This window comes from Vespula vulgaris, chromosome 1 (assembly GCF_905475345.1).
Source record: "Vespula vulgaris chromosome 1, iyVesVulg1.1, whole genome shotgun sequence".
Classification (NCBI taxonomy): Eukaryota; Metazoa; Arthropoda; class Insecta; order Hymenoptera; family Vespidae; genus Vespula; species Vespula vulgaris.
The window spans coordinates 20,031,296-20,048,359 of NC_066586.1; the positions used below are offsets into that span (position 1 = coordinate 20,031,296).

The following is a 17,064-nucleotide window of genomic DNA, read 5'->3' on the forward strand; positions in this document are numbered from 1 at the left end:
TAGTTCATTCTTATAATTGATTAAGAAGATATAAATAATACTGGTAGAACGAGAGAAGAATATATGTTATTCGAAAAGTTTCTTTAATTTCTCTCTCTCTCGTGAGAACTTTTATATAAAAATCTAATATGAGTAATATAAGAAAAAAATAAATGTAAAAATGAAATTTTATTGCGCGATATAGATCGTAGAATCGTCCATCGTAATCACGCTCCTTTAAAAACGTATAATATTGAAGTTTGATTAGCACATTAAGGCTATATTATACCTGCTTACAAATCTGTCGTAGTAGATTAATCAAGCTACTTTATTTTTATTTTATGTGTACGTTCGTTGGTTCGTAATGAGAGAGAGAGAGGTGTGGGGTGGGAAGAGAGAAAGAATCTTCTTAATTGACTCGGCGTCGAGCGCGTTAGGTCCAATTGTTGGGGTAAATGCGGTAATGTAATACTGTCGTAGAATCTTCCCACATCTTTCCAACATGTGGCGCTTCATATTCGCCTAACTGAATGTTACATTCGTGAGGATAGGTATCGCGTGTATATCTCTTGCATCGGTCGCGTTATATAAATGTACGTAGGTGAAGTGTAACACGTACCACAGGTAGTCTGAATTCTAAACACATACATTCTTGGAGCTATACTTTTAAGGAACCTTGGTATTCTTTGCTGCTTAGCTAACATAAAAAAGAATATTGTTGATACTGTTGAAGTAAATTGAACAAAGAGTATAAGATACGAATTAGATTCGTTTAATGACAACGCAATAAATATCTCGTCTTTTGTTTTTTTTTATAAATCGAACCCTAACATCCTAACGCGATTATGTCTGTTAGGATTTGGTCTAACACGTGCGTTTTTGTTAGATATATCTTGGTATTTTGCATTAATTTACGATACGCAATGAATAGATTGACGCTGTTTATATAATATGTTAAAGATTTGTTTCACTCGCGTTACGAAAGTCGAGGCGACGTAAACTCCTTTTCAATTAGGTATCCATGAAATATTCTATATTAAATATTAGAGTAATTATTATAGAGCGGCGTTGTTCCCTTTCTGAGCTTAGAATGCCGATTGTAAGGAAAAAGAAGCGATGAAATGACTGTAGTGTCATAGATTGCCTTTCCACTTACTCTTCCGCATGCTACAATTCGCAAAGTATCCGATGGCTTGAAAGGTATATAATACTAAGGGGCTCCGAGGAAAGTTAATGCGCTGAGTCGAACGAACTTCCGGGTCTTCAGTGACCCTCGCTTGTACCGGAAGCCAAAGAAGTCACGAGGAGCCGTTACATCGAGGGCATAAAAGCATTTAAGGAGTTGGCGTTTTGTTCCATTACCGGAAACAAAGGTGTTATTACGAAGTACGAGATGATACATTCGTATTCCTCTATACTTCATAGCTTCGTTTTATTCAATCTCTCTCTTTCTCTACTTGAATTATATTATTAATTAATTCTACTTGAATGAATATTTTGAACGAATCTGCAAACGCATCTTAACTTTCAACTTGTAGAATCTGTGCTTGTCCTTTATTGAAAATTGTCGATGAAACGATGCAAACATCGTTTGATCGATGGGCGATGATCGTACGCTGATGTAATAAGTGTCGTGTAATAAGGATCGTGGATACGTATCGACTGAGTACGATACGGTATATAAATACATGGATATACATACTTACATAGATACATACGGATGGATAGATATAAACGGCGAGCCATTCTTACCCAGCGACGACACGAAGCGATGTGGGATCGCGCCCTCCGTCGAAGAAACCGTTATGAGAGGTGAACGATAACGGAGTGCCCTCTTCCATTCGTTTCATCGTTTCTCTCCTGCTTCATCTCGAATCGCTCGTCTTGGAGGAACCCGACGGCTGATTGCGAGGTACATAAGCGTAAACGGAAATAGAGGAGGACACTCGCGTATTACGTGTTCGATCCTTTCGCGTCGCCCAAGTTCCTTTCGTTTTGTTATCTATAAACGAGATCGAAGATCGATTTCTTGGATGAATCATTATCGTTGAATAATTTCTGCTTTTATCGATATAATTAGCAAGAGTACAGAGATCGTAAGGACCGTTTGCGACCTTTACGGGATAAGGGATAAAAATAAAAACTAGGATAAACTATAGTTAGGAGGATATGTCCGTGAAGGTGGATGAAGAAGCGTATATAATGGCACAATCGTCGAGATAGGACCACACGACAAATTGTCTAAATTAAGGCAGCATTGGGGTCATTTTAGAGCATCGAGATGAAACTTGTCGAGTGTTCTTGGAATTGTCGTTAACCTTTAATCGTCCATTAAAGTGCTCTCATGGCAAGAATACCATAAGAATTGGAAATTTAGAATAAAGAATCATTGCAAAAGATAGACACTTTTCGCATATCGCAAGCAAGTACTTTTCGTCTGGATTGTTGCGCTCGAGAGTCAAAACTTTCTCAACGCGTCTAGATTGCGAAGCAAGTTGAAATGATTTCAATTAGAGATTTAACTTACAACGTACAGCGCTGCCTCCAGAATGACTTGAACGCGTTCGTTCGAAATATTCAATACGTAAAGGACGTGTAAACGATACGTAAACGACGCGCAAACGATGACAAATGTTTTCAAGAAAATAATATTTAATAGTACGAAATGTGCGACTACGCGTCCAGGGTTTGGATTATACGTGATCGTCAGAAGCGAAGGTGAAGAAGAGCGCAACGACGAGAACTATTTTCCTAAAAGCATAGGTGTACCTTGGCGAAGTAACAGCGCGAGTACCGTATACGTATACGTAAGCGTGTGTCCATCAGAAGCGTACATAGGAATTTCAAGAGTGGGAACTCCGAGGTCCTGCTGGCCCTCATCTTCGGTGGCCTCACGGTGAAGGTTGGAAGAGAAGGAGGAGGAAGGCATCGTGTACCGTTCTGTCCTCCGGAACCTCGGTTCATCGGGTCGGTTATTCCAGCTTCTCATACTCTTTAGAAAAAGCAGTCTATGACCGACCTGCTGTGCGGCCATCTCTCTCGCCTTCTATCGCCTTCTATCGCCTTCTATCGCCTTCTATCGCCCCCTTCCTCTCTGCGATACGAGTTTGTCGATCTCGACAATCGACGCAAGATACGTTAGAGCGCTTTTCTCGGACTTATTTTCTCCATTTAACTAGATTTCTTTGTTTGTTGTAACGACACTTTGATCGATTTTAGTTTTAGTTTTCGTACATTTAAAGTCATATCGATACGTATTTATTTACTTGTAACAGCGGAACGCATTGGAACGATATTCTTTCAGATTGTTACAATGAAGTGTATAACGTTTTGCAATAACGAAGAGAGCACTGGAAGTGCGAGAGCGATAGAGAGGTACGCGGAGCGGTAGAAGTGGTTGAAAGGGGAGAGAGAGAGAGAGAGAGAGAGAGAGAGGTGGTCGATGCTGATTCGTAGAAGGAATAAAAACAGAAATGGAAGCAAAACGATAGCTTTGCACTGCGAGAATAGATGAAGCGAGTGCGAAGATGGAGACGCTCCGAAGGATGTTACCATAGTTGGAGGAGGGAGGAGTACCCCACCACAGTATGCCACGCGTGATCGAGTTACTTGGACGAACTGGCCTGGCACAGGTGAGGTGAGGTTGGTATACGGCCTGCGGGACAAAGAACCGCAAGAAATACCGATACTACCTTGCTTCGGGACTTAAAGTCGCTGTTCGAACGAAAAGTATCCCGGCACCGTTATCCCTACTCGATGATGAATATTTTGACGTGTATCATGGATCGTGGGAAATAGTTGTTAGGACTCGCGTCGACTTGTAAATATCAACTTTTGATGACTCATTCGCCCAAATATAACATACATGTAATGAAATTATCTATAGCTAAATGACTTCCATAAATACCGTTGTGTAGGTGGACAATAATATTGATTTGTATTCGATTCTTTTTGCAGAGACAACAAATTCATTTTTATTCGTTCGAATACTATAACGTTCGAATCGTGATCGCAACCGCACCCTTAGAAGGTCGTAGACACGTAAAACCTTCAAAGAAGATATCGTTACACCGAAACGTCGATACTTCGTAACGTTGCCTCATCCTCCTGTGTTGCGGTTTATGTTAAAGTTCTTCGGTGATCTCATGTCGTATCTACGTATTACGCGCAAAAGACTACAAAAGTAGCGAAATCTTTGTTAAAGGAGCGTTTTAAAATTGCTTAGTGATAGAAGAAAAGAGTAGTATATGTGTATATATATATATATATATATATATATATATATGTAAACATACACATGTATATCGTATATTAATTTGACTTACGTATATAGATATATTACGTACGATCTATATCGTCTACATCAGTCGTACGAGCGTTATGTTTGAAAAAAATAAAAGACTTTTTACGGCGATTAATGAGATTACTCATGATAAGGACTGCTCGACCACTTGTACGGTTCTTTTATACGTACGAGGAATGATCGATGTATCAATCCTGATCGACGATCTCAAAGCGGAAGCCCCACCCGTTTTACCAGTCCTACCTGCTTGGCCTGCGGGATCGAGGCGTTTCCACGTAAGAATTCAACTCGTTTCCGGTTTCTCCGCGACAGGTTAGCGAAGTATCAACGACGAGTCTTTAATCCAATGCACGTGCATTCGTTGCAGCGCAGTGGCTTACGTGGTATATGTAAAAACTGGAATCTCTCTCTCTCTCTCTCTCTCTCTCTCTGTAGTATATAGTACTGGTCAAATTCATTAATGTAGTTTTATGAATATTTCTAAGGAAATTACGTCCGGTTACATATTTGCTAAGAGACAAAGCTCAAACAGCATTCCTCCGTTGTGAGAGGAAGAAAAAATGATGATCTTACTAGGAAATTTAGAGATACCTACCGCCAAGAGACGAACTACCGCACGCATGTACACGCGCGGTATCAACATAATTGCAAGCTCTTAACTCAGAATGATGTAAGAATATTCGTTCATCGTGGAAAATAAGGTTTTACTTTCGCTCCCTGGGTGATTATAATCCGTCAAGGTGTTACGGTTGCATTAAATCAAGCACCAGTCAGAAAAATGCCACTTCTAATCGATGTTTACCGATATCGTACTAAGTAGACAATGTCTATAGGTAGCGTCTATTTGATCGTGAAAATATCTCAAGGAGCATCGAAGATAGGTTTGGTTTTGATTGCTATGGAAGTGTCATATTTTGTTTTGTTTCTTTAATTGGAAAAATTGCACTTACGAATTTCTATATCGCCATAGCCCGTCTTTCCTCAGTCATGGGCGTCTTTTTACATTCGTCCTCTCATATACCGATTTCGTTGTCATTGCACAATGGTCCGTGTAATCAGGAGCGAGTGACTGTTGCCTGATGCACACCTTCCTCTTTTTTTCTCTTTTTGTTTTCTATTTTCTTTCTTCCCACATTCGCCGCGCTTTCTTTTACATTTTTCCCTTTCCTGTATTTTCATCGGAGCTGCAGGGGCAACCACAATGACGTCGGGGATTCGTCATTGTTCCAGGCGGCTATAAAGGCAAAAGCAAAAGCAAAAGCAAAAGCCAAAAGCGAAAGCGCTCCGGCAATACTTTAATGCGCTCCGGTTTCTTTCAACAAACGCGACCCTTCCTCCGCGCGACGGATGGCATCGAAAATCTCATCATTTAGAGTGGCTTGCTTTCAAAATACGAAGCATCAGCGAGAAGGGTTTCCCTTATATTCGTTGACGAGTATGATACAAGGTCTACGTATTCCTATTCGATAGGTAAAAAAACTAAACAACTCACTTAATAAAGAGAAACGAACAAGATTCGTAAAGTTTCGTATCCTTTCTTACTTTTTCCTATCTTTCTACAGTAGCTACATTTATTAATGACCAGCGAAAACGTGGACGCTCGATGATGCGTTTGAACGGTGTGCGAGATGAAAATTGCATTCTACAAAGTAGAATAACCATAGTAGGATAGCGGAAGGGTGCATTTCCCATTCCTGCGAGGGTTAAAATCCACGGATTTGGGGGACGTGGTAGTGAGAGAAAGACCGAGAGGCTAGTAGTTGGAGGGTGGCACAAAAGAAACCAAAGTACTAACTAGGGCATTAGCAGGGAAGCCCGGTTCGACAAACAAATTCAGCCCTCTCCTAAATCAGCGGCCTTCGCTCCCTTCGCCATATTTCCGTTTTCACAAGGGCAGCTAGATACGCATTGCACGCGTTATCGATTAGAAAAGCGTAAGGATAGGAAGCGAAACGAACGAACGTTTCTACATTATATTTTTATGTCTGTATATATTTGCAATTAGAATTAAGTAACAAGTGCGATAAAAGTAAATTGAATTATTGTAAATGTAGGTACTTATGTGCGTTGCTAATGTAGGTAGTTACACGTATTTACACACGCATAGCTACATATGATACGTTCACCTATCGATCTATCAATGAAATCAAATTTATTGGCCGTAAGAGAAATTCCAAACAAGTTTAAGAAAATTCACTAAAGCGCAGTCGTTAAAAGGGAGATAATAAAGGAGGTAAAAAATCAGAAGGAAATTTGCCGCTACTTGGGAGCACCGATCAAATCCCAACCCGCCTCCAGGATAAACCGAGATTGATTCGGCCTTGGAAATGGAGAAGGGAAGAACCAGCAGCAACTCCAGGGACGCAACCCAGCTGCGCTAGGAGTGACTAATACTCGGAAGAGTATTCTCGAGGTGTGGCCAGATTTCGGGCCGATGTAGGAAGGGGAGTTCTAGACAAGCAAGCTCAAGGGGTGAGTACGAGGCGAGGGTTCCTCTACTTTTAGAGTATATCTATACGTAGGTGTGTGTGCGTGTACGTGTGTATGATCATACGTATCGTACGTCCTGACGCGAGAAGCGTTCGGCATTAACACGTAGATCCGTCGTTAGATATATGAGAATCAGGTAGATATACCTGCAATCTCGTAATCGAGAATCCGTAAAAGAATGTTCATCGAGTCTTCATCGAACATTCTCCGAGCACTTATCGTTTGCAGTTTTCGTTCGCAGTTTTCGTTCGCAGCTTTCGTTCGCAGCTCTCGGCTTAAAGGCGAATTACTAAAATTTGTACGATTTAAAGAGAAGGGACTAATACGTCGTGCATGATACCGACGATTATACTACAGCAGTAGTGGTTATAATAATAATGATAAGAAGGAGGAGAGGAGACATCAGAGGAGGAAGAAGCCTCTCGAGCGTGGCCGGGCTACTTTACCCGCATGTGCACACGCGTGTCATTGACCGATGTGTCACGTTCATTGGTGGCTCGAACGCTCGGAATGATCGCGAGGAGAAGAAGAGGAACAAAGAAGGCGATGAGAAGGAAAGAAGGCGACGTATGCAGGACGGTCCCGGCGGTGACGTAGGACGTAGGAAAGAGAAAAGGGGTGGGGGAGATCCGCGAGTCGGGGGCACCGGCTAATCTAAAGGAGCGACCCACGGGGTATGTCGTTCGCTAATCACCCTGATGAAGCTTGATGGGGCCAGCAGCAATTGTCTCGAGTGAGATCACTTTGCGCACTCCGCTTCGCTACGTAAGCATTACCACGATATATTGATTTTTTCCGCTTTTATTCTCTATCGATTTAGCATTACGATCGATCGATCGAGCTCGACACTCGGATCGAACTTGGGCCTTGCGTTTGAATTGCGACAAAAAATTCACTTGGGAATTTGAATTGTTGAATGTTGAATGTCGAATTTGAAATCGTTTCCTTACTCTGAGAATCTAGATTTAATATCTTTCTATCTATCTTTTGATCGAATGACGAGAGCGGGAAAGGCGAAAGGGATAACGAATAAAAACGATACATCTCCGAGATTCACTTTTACCTTCTTTGTCTTTCGAGAGGACGCTGATATTCTCTTCTCGATAGCGCAACGTAGTCACTTTCGACGAAATAGCGGGAGGGTGTGCGACAGAACGTGCACAGATGGTACGTCCCGCGTGGTTTAGAATGTGCCGCACTACCATCCCCATATGTAGGGATGATAGTAAAACTCGGTTCAGAAAAGGGAGGGGGTGTCGTATAACTCCGGCTCGATCCTTCTTTTCTCCTTCTCTTTTTCCATTCTCTCGTTTCTCTTCCCTTTTTCTGCGCTCCGATCGGTATCGATTGTCGAAAGATGCCCACAGAGAGGAGCACCGCATCGCGTCACCTTAGCCTATTATCAAAATTTACTCGAGCGTTATATTCATAATACGTACTCGAGCCGTACTTATGAACTCGAAATTCTTTTTCGTCACTCTTGTGGCAGAAATAACAGCGAAAATAAAGCAGATATTCGATGTTATCTCAAAGTTTGAGACGAGAGAGGAAAAGAAAATCTTGCGTATGTATATAAGTAGTGCTACGTAGCGTTATATAGGTAGCCCGACGCGATGGGACACACGACTGAACCTTGAGAAAATCCAAATTCTAGGGTCGTGTGAAAGGTTACTACGTTCTACGTTCTACGTTGTTAGGATGGATATAACACATGTGCGGTAACCTTCTTCGCTCGCCTCCCTCGATAATCGTCGTCCCAGCGCGTCTTTGGAGCCACGCACGAGCGCTGCGCGCAAGAGTATTATTAGTTTAGTGCGAGCGCACAGAAACTTTCCGTACATCGGAGATTTCAGCGCGGAATTATGCATTATATCTCCGACATAACAATATCACGTATTATATCTTTTCACACAATGAAAAAACCTTAAAGCTCTATCGATAAATTGTAAGATCGCTCTTTCTCTCATCGGCAGATTTCGTCGCCACTCGTACAAAAGCAACGCCGATAGACAAGGCAAGATATACAAAGTAATGGTTTATTCCTTGTAAAAAAAAATGTCCACGATGTTTGGAATGTATTTCGAATGGATCGCTAGAGTTCGTTGGCACCGCAGTGTAAAAGATACATCGAAACCCGCGACAGGTGCGTAAAGCACACTTCTCACCAAGTTGCTGGCACACGTACATCCGGGGTAAGTACACGAACCGCTCGGTTTCTCATCGAGAATACGTAATCTCGTGACACGAAGGAGCATACCAATTCCTCCCGTTACACGAAATACCAACTCGACAGACCATAGGCTTTTATTCAAAAAGAGAAGGAGGTGTATTCTCGATTGTTGCGTTTAAGTAGATTTCGGAATGATCAAATGTTCAACGGCATACCAACGAACCTTTTTCGACGATTTCAACGATCAAGTATGGAATCGAAGATGAATCTTGATTCCGGTTAAGTGTATCCACCGAATGTAATAGTGCCTTCTGAAATATACTTATATTTATTGGAAGCCGCAAAGGTTTTTCGTCTCCGATAGAGGATTATTATATCGGATAACAATACCACCAAGATCTAGAAAATAGTTTGTTAATGGGACACGGACAAGTCGCTTTGGCTTTCGAAGATGCGAATTGAATTAATAAAAAGTGTAAAAAGAAGCACCAATGTGTATTTTCTAAAAATAGAACATCTATTAATTGTCTAGATACTGGAAAGGTTCTAAAAGAAAAGCAAAAGCACGATCGAAGGAGAGGAACGAACGGAAGTTAAAGGAAAATGTCAGAGAAAGGGATGGTGGGTGGGCGGAAGTGCTCTGTGCACCATCAACGTGGATAGGAGTGGAGCGGAAGGAGAGGAACGGGAAAGAGGGTAGAGCGGAAGGGCGGCAGATAGAGGAAAGCGCGGAAAGGATAGGGGTGAGAGAAGCGACGGAGTACAGAGGGTGGTCGGTCGGTCGGTTGGTCGGTCGGTCGGTCGGTCGGTTGGCTGGTTGGTTGGTTGGTTGGTTGGCTGGATGGCTGGCTGGCTGACTGGTTGGTTGGTTGGCTGGCTGGCTGGCTGGCTGACTGGCTGGCTGCTCGGATGCCTAGGTGGGTGGTTGGGCTGGAAGCGGATGAAACGGGAACCGGAACAAGGGTGGGGCAGGAACACGACGTCGACGCCGACGCCGACGCCGACGCCGACTACGACTACGACGCCGACGGCGGCCCCGGTCCCGATACGGCGGAAGCGTCGCGTTTGCCGGAAGTCGCCAAGGAAATGAAATGCCTCCCAGCCAGCCAACCCTCGGGAGTTTCTGCGACGACTGAACAGGAAGTAGCGCTCCGCGCCAGAATTTCTCGCAGTTCTCTTTTCTGTCTGGAGAACGTGCGAGTGGATAGCATCCACCGAGTTGCCATCCAACTGAGCGTTTCTCAACGCGAAGGAAGATCACGATTTATTCTCTCTCGCAATTACCATTCTACCATCTATTTACATATACATATATACACACATATACACACATACATGCATGCGCGCACAGACACAGAGAGAGAGAGAGAGAGAGAGAGAGAGAGAGAGAGAGTATATGTTGCAGAGATTTTCGTGCAAAGTGTAATTGTTTAAAAGAGAAAACAAATAGCTGTGACTACATCCTTTCTAATAAAGAACATGTCAATATTTTTGCTATTGTAATGCTGGCAAGACGCAACATAGAGTGATTGATAGTTGAGAACCTAATGAAACCAACTCGTGTCTATCCAGGCATACGCGCATACGCGCATACACGCGTCTCTCGATACGGTCGTTCGAGAATAGCGAGAATGCCTTAGTTTTCTAACATTTATGTTGCGTCTCGTAGCGAATTGGCGAGGCGTATGCGTTAGGAAAAAGGAAAATAGAATCAAGAGCACGGTAAGCGTCTAGCGTCTAGCGTCTACGATATGCGTTCGGATTATTATCCTTAAATACGATATATGCTCGTGCAACGTAGACTCAAGGCTAGGTAAGGGAGAGCAGGGCGTTAAATACATGATTTATCGTCTATCTCTACTTGCCACGAATACCAGGATTGCATCAGCGACGCTTACGAACATTAATATGGACGATCGTTGAGCGAGCGTTACGATCATCGTACGGATTTCACACACGAATTATTTCCAATCGTCTACGGATGTATCCCTCATCCAATCGCTCGTCAATTTTATCCGGACCTTTATTTTTCAACGGGCCTTTCAGTCCAACTATTTAATCTAGATCTAAATTATTTTCAATATGATATCTTTTTATATGATGCACTAATTTCCAAGTAGACGTATAAACTGGTATTGATTGTGACATTTAATGCGCCCAATACCGAATTGTCACGGAGAAAGAATTATATTTACCTTCATCGCAGCAAGCGAGAATCGATCGAGCTCGAAACATCATGGCTGGTGCCTTTACTTTCTTCGCGCGTAAATATCAGCTTCGCGTAGAACTTCCCACAGTTGCTTTCGCAACGGTTCCAAATGTCAGATGCGCGCTACGGCTTCCTATAAAAGTTCGTTACATTCTTTTGCATGACTATACGAAGCCTTCCGATTTATTGTTGGTAAAATAGGTATGTAGATACCTACGTAAAAGTAACGTAGAAATGGTAGTATAAATGTTTGAAGAAGGATCAAACAAGTGGTATCGTCGTAAGAGCGATCGCTTTATCCAAGAGATTGCATTAGCAAAGTAATTGTATAATAGCGCGCGATAGTTGTTCCAAAACTATATCTCAATAAACGAAAAACTCGCTTGTGATTACGTAGATAATTTCATTTATCGGAGCGCTTTGACGAAGCTAAGAAAAAGAAAAATAGAGTTTTGAAAATAGCGACTGTGCAACTATATCGAGTTCCTGTGCTCCGGACGATTGGATAACAGCAGGAAGCCGCCTTCGTTGCATAATATAGATGTTGCGCAATCGATACCTTCACCTTATGCGCACCTTATGTTGTCGTGACAAGAGAAAATCGGTGAACGGATGGAATTTCATACCTTTGCAGATCGCCTGGAATTTTTTGGTAAATTTCATGCTCTTCGTAAAACTTTAAAGGTTTTACTAAAAGGACCAATCACGCAAGGAAGTTGCACGTACTATTTGTAATCTCGCTAGAAAGCGATTACATCATTTTGATAAATTCTAGGAGTGCGCGTGAGAGAGAGAGGATGATTCAACTTGTTATTAATTTACGTAAAATTTATACGCATAATGCATCAATCTCAGATTGCTCCAAAGCATCGTATGGGTAGCGCACAAAGTATTGCATATTTTAACATACAGCCGTGTGCTTCAAGTAGGTGAAAGTACGCAGACTTCGAGATAAGGTCACAATCATTTTAATGTTACTCGAACTCAGCGGCGTTGGTGGTTATCGTGCCACGAGTATTTTCTCGAGGTCGCAAAGATATTCGATATTGTCCGATTTGTTATTTGTTGTACAAAGAATTTGTAAAAATGCCATGGATAATCGAGCTAGAATCCTTGTAGACTCCTTTTGCCGTATCCTTCAGTGCGTTTCACGTTTGTAAGTTGCAGAAGCTCCTAGTACGTAGAAATTAAAGTGATTCGATGGTCGGTCGAGTCGGTAAAGCCGTTCGATAGGAACTTAAGGATGCGGAATGAGATATGGCTTCCTCCATTATACGTGTGCTAATGTTTTGTTCGCAAAGTCATTCCTTAAAAAATAATTTGACGAGTCAAAGTATCGTCAAGACTAATTTTAAAATGAAATACCGATTGCATCGATAGTACAGCGAGGATCAGGTTTTAATAATCCGAGAGAAAAGAAAAATTCGATGATAGCAGATTGTATTAGAAGATTTGATGTAGATTGTTGAGAACGTATCACTCGTTGACGAAGGTGCGCCGAGCTGAGACGCATCCCGGAAGTAGGTGCGTCCAACGTAGTTCCTTCTTTTCAGACCTGCTCCGATTCGAATAGTCTTACGACCATTACTGTTGTTCTTAGTAGTATTAGCAGCGGCTCGTTGCTTGTCGTTAACGTGGTGGTGCTTACACATCGGTAAGCAAGAGAGGGAGAGTAAGAAGGTGAACGTGTGCTCGAACGTGTGTTCGTGCGCACAAGCAAGCAAGTGAAGGTACTGGACGCGCGCGCGAGAGGGACAGAAGGAAAGAGAGAAGGAGAGGCAGAGAGAGAGAGAGAAAAGTTGGTCGTAATCTGTGGGAGAGGATGAGAAGGCAGCCAGGCATGTCGAAAGGAAAGGAAGCTCCACGGACCTCAGTTCCGCTCGTTCGTCTTCCTATCCGATTCTCTTTGCCTCCGCGAGTACTCGCGCACATATCTATACTTATGCAATACATACCTACACGTTTCACAAATTAATGCGAAAAATGAAAACTTTATTCCGCGATCGTCATGAGAGATTTGATTCGATGGTAATAATAAAGTCGATTCGAAAATGAATAAGTAATCGAAGGTAAGAACGGACCGTGAAAGCTCGGAGAAAAGAAAGGAAGAAAGGACATTATTTTGGTATACACCACTAGCTGTGTTAGCGGACTAGAGACGATACTGTCAGATTCCTATGTTGATACACGTGTAGACGATAATACATGTAGGATAGGTGCACGACGGTACGCTCCTGTACTCACCTACATCGAGGACGTATCGTAATCGAGCCGAACGACACGCTTCCGAGCATTGATAACCGGTTCGTCGGCTCGACGGGTCAAATCATGAAGTCGCCATAGCTGTAAGCGTCTGCCGCTCACTTCAAGAGTTTCTTCCTTATCGTTCATTTGATCGTTTTCGTTTCCTTCGTTCGAACGTTAACGCATTATTAAATTACAAGGAACTCGTATCGCACAGGATCGATCGTCATTCTATCGAAATTACATATTTTCGATAGAACAGATATAATGTAGGTCGATCCTACCTTCCGAAGGAAGGATCCTGCTGGGAATGAAAAGAAAGATCGGTCATTTTCGACTCGTTGTAAAATAGTAGATAGACAAGTACTCGTGGCTCATAAAGAAATGGAAAGTTTATCGTTTGGGGGATAAATAAAGTCGAGGTAGAGTCCTCGTGCAGGCACGCTTTATAACTCGTATTTTCTAGTTTTTATTCTTAAAGACGAATCTCGTATGAAAATAGGCGATAGCAACGTACAATATAGGAGCTAGTTTATTCGTTAGCGTATTAACAAGGAATTGTGTTACCCGTTGGTTGCTCCCGGATTGCTATAACTACGCTATTACCGTAACCGATTACATAAGCCGAGCGTGCGTTAACACACGGCCCGCGAGTCGGAACTCGCTTTGCCGGAGCTCTTAAAGCGCATGTGAAATGCGCCTTAAGGCATCGTACAAGAGACACTTTCTCCAAAGCAACGAATACTCGCTCGGTCGGATTCTCAGTCGAATAGGCCAACAATTCTATTATTCATTTAATAATAATGTAATAACGAAGTCATACTCGCGTCCAAATTCAATTGGTTGAATATTTATCGTAATATGTTATTATTTCATGATTATTATTATTCACTGCTTGCGTGCGTGCGTGCGTGCGTGCGTGCGTGCCACAGTGCGGTATATGTCGTATCACGATATGGATGTACATACATCTACGTAGTAGACAGGTATAGCTAAAGACTCGTTAATAGGCGAAAAAGAGAACAATCGTGTTGGTAGGTAACTGCATCGAAGAATAGCATGTAAAGATGTTGCACATCCGGGATGACGAGTGGAGCTCTCTTCTCCTCTCCGTCGTTTGCCCTCCTACCCTTTTCTTTCTTCTTCGACCGCTCGTCCTCCTTCGTTCCAGTGCTTCTGCAACACGGCATTTGGGATTAGGCGGAGGTGAGAGGAGCAGTGTCGTAATCGTTCGAGAAAAGCAAAAGGAGAAAGGAGGGGAGGAGGAAGAGACCGGATTCCTGCAAAGGCCTCGTCATCGCTCGTTGCCATAGAATGTCTGCCTTCGAGATGTGATATTCTCGCGAATCGCGATGAAAAAAAGGCCAGACACAATGACTACTACAAAGTTATTTTAGTTAAATCGATAACTTTGACCGCTTTTGATGGGAATTACGTGAAAAGTGAAACGACGACATTTAATCACATTTAAATATATTTATTATTCCCGTCTCACTCGGTATACCTACTCCCTTTCTTATTTCTTACGATCATCCTTTTGCGCTCCCTCTCCCTATTTTTATCTCCTTTTCTTTCCTTTATCTCGTTCCTTTCCTCCTTCTGCGGTCTCCCGCGATTTCTAATTGGGCAACGCAATTTCCTTCCTTCGCCTCGCATGAGAAATTCCTGGATTGCGCAAGTGCCGCTGCCGGATTACTAAACCACTTCGCTTACAGCGTTCGATGCTCTATCGTAAATGCGATATGCGTCGATTACACAGTGCCATCGAGTAATGAAAGAATAAGATACGCAGTCGGGATTTCAATCGATCACTCGGTAGCTACGTACGTACGTAGATGGCCAATGCAGGGCCATAGGTCACTCAAGATCCGTTCGACCGAAGACACTTTTATACCGTGTAGATTACGACGAAGTATACGTTGACCCACGTATACGTTAAACATGTATTCTCGTATGAAAAACTAGAAAATATAACTTGAAAAACGTCTCGAACAGGCATGACATTAATCACGACGCAGGTATGTGGGAAGATCTTATGGTCGGCTCGTCCAAGGAAAATTTCTTTTCTCGCACGACCGATGATCCACAATAGACCCGTGGATTCCTTCAAAATTTACGTGCGATCAGTCAAAGAAAGGAGAACCCTCTACTAGCTTCTCCAAAGTTCCAAGCTTCTTCGCTCTTCCGCGCTATCTCAAAGGCGAATTGAAAGCGCGCTACCTGCTCTTTAAGGTCTACATTTTATACACACGTACGCACGCACTTCCACAGTGACGCGCTTACACGTTCATGTTGCCTAGTACCTGTGCACGTGTGCGTGCGTGGGTGCGTGCGCGTATACATAGGTATACATGTAGGCATATATACATACGCGTACATACGCGTACATACGCGTACATCCAAGATACGCATAATCGAACGTTTCGTCGATACTCGTAAGAAATAAAAGGAAGCGCTTTGATTCGATGTACGCAGGTAAGTGCGCATAATACAGTGATATCGGCGATGCGCATAACGTTGTAGCATTTAACAGTTATTGCTACGTCGTACAAAGGATTTGCTCGTAAGACCATAACACGTCCGACTATTACGTTTGGAACGTCAAAGCTGAGAACGATTAGAAGAAGGCGAAGCTTGTGTCCCATCGGTTGGAATCGTTGAAAACGTCTAAATCGTCTGTATCGGAAGGGAAGGAAGAGCGTCGTCGATTCCGCAACCGCTCGTGCAGGGAGAAGGTTCGAATCCCAAGACGTCCCTGGACAGCGCATACTCTCGTAACGAAATTCTTTTGGCATTTGCACGATGCGATCCTCATCGTATTATGTTACGCCCGCTCGCGCAGGTGAACGTGTATGCATACGCGCACCGCGGTAGACGTGGTCCGTTTCCCTTTCCTGCTTCTCTGCCTTCTCCCACCGCACGATCCTTTTTTCTGATCTTTTTCGGAGACCCTTCCGTAGGAGCGAGGGTTCCTGTATCAAAAGGAGAGACCGAAGTCGAGGAGGAGAGACGCGCGAGGATCGGAAGGGCCCAGAAGAAGCGGTACAGGTAGCTCTCTCAGGACGCCCACAAACCTGTTTTACCTGTTATGTTCTGCCCTGCCTGGCTTATGAGTACCACCGATTCCTGTGGTGCTTGTGACTGATGGTGCTGGTCATGGTGTTTGGCGCGCTTTTTTTTTCCAGGAAACAGTATCGCTTTTACGATTAGTTATATCTCAATAGAATCCATCGCAAAAATCGTTCGATCGATTTTTAATAGATTCATCGTTTAACCGGGGCGCGTGTCAGGATTGCGTCAGGGCAGCGTCAGGGTTGCGTCCGAGTCACAATATTCTATCGCGAAAGGAGAACGGCGAAGTACAGACTGGATTCGGAGTTTCCGCTTAGACGGTTTTTAAAATACCCTCGAAGATATCAACGTGACGAGAAAGTCAAAAGTAGGAACGAAGAGGAAGAAAGTAGAGATTACGCAACCCGAACGAACAGCTTGACGATACATGTAACGTTTTCGATGTCGAAACTAATAAGGGCGAATACAATTGGTAGGCGGCGGGAGTTGGTTCAAAGAGACGATAGAAAATTGGCTACGGTTGTAATAAGAACATATCCATGTTCTTAATGCAAGAAACATTTTCGTACCTATCGAATGCACTCGCTGCGACTCGAC

The 17,064-nt window shown here is 43.1% G+C and overlaps 2 long non-coding RNA genes across 2 annotated transcripts; one reads left to right on the forward strand and one right to left on the reverse strand.

The window, feature by feature from the left end:
* Nucleotides 1–59: 59 nt before the first annotated feature.
* LOC127066115 (uncharacterized) lies at nt 60–16,629 on the reverse strand. Its single transcript, XR_007782280.1, has 3 exons — nt 14,365–16,629; nt 5,233–5,466; nt 60–1,981 (listed from the first exon to the last, which is right to left on the reverse strand). It is a non-coding gene; the product is annotated as an uncharacterized LOC127066115 (long non-coding RNA).
* Nucleotides 2,001–9,249, forward strand: LOC127066127 (uncharacterized). The gene is made up of 3 exons (XR_007782285.1): nt 2,001–3,846; nt 3,937–7,537; nt 8,746–9,249. It is a non-coding gene; the product is annotated as an uncharacterized LOC127066127 (long non-coding RNA).
* Nucleotides 16,630–17,064: the final 435 nt, after the last annotated feature.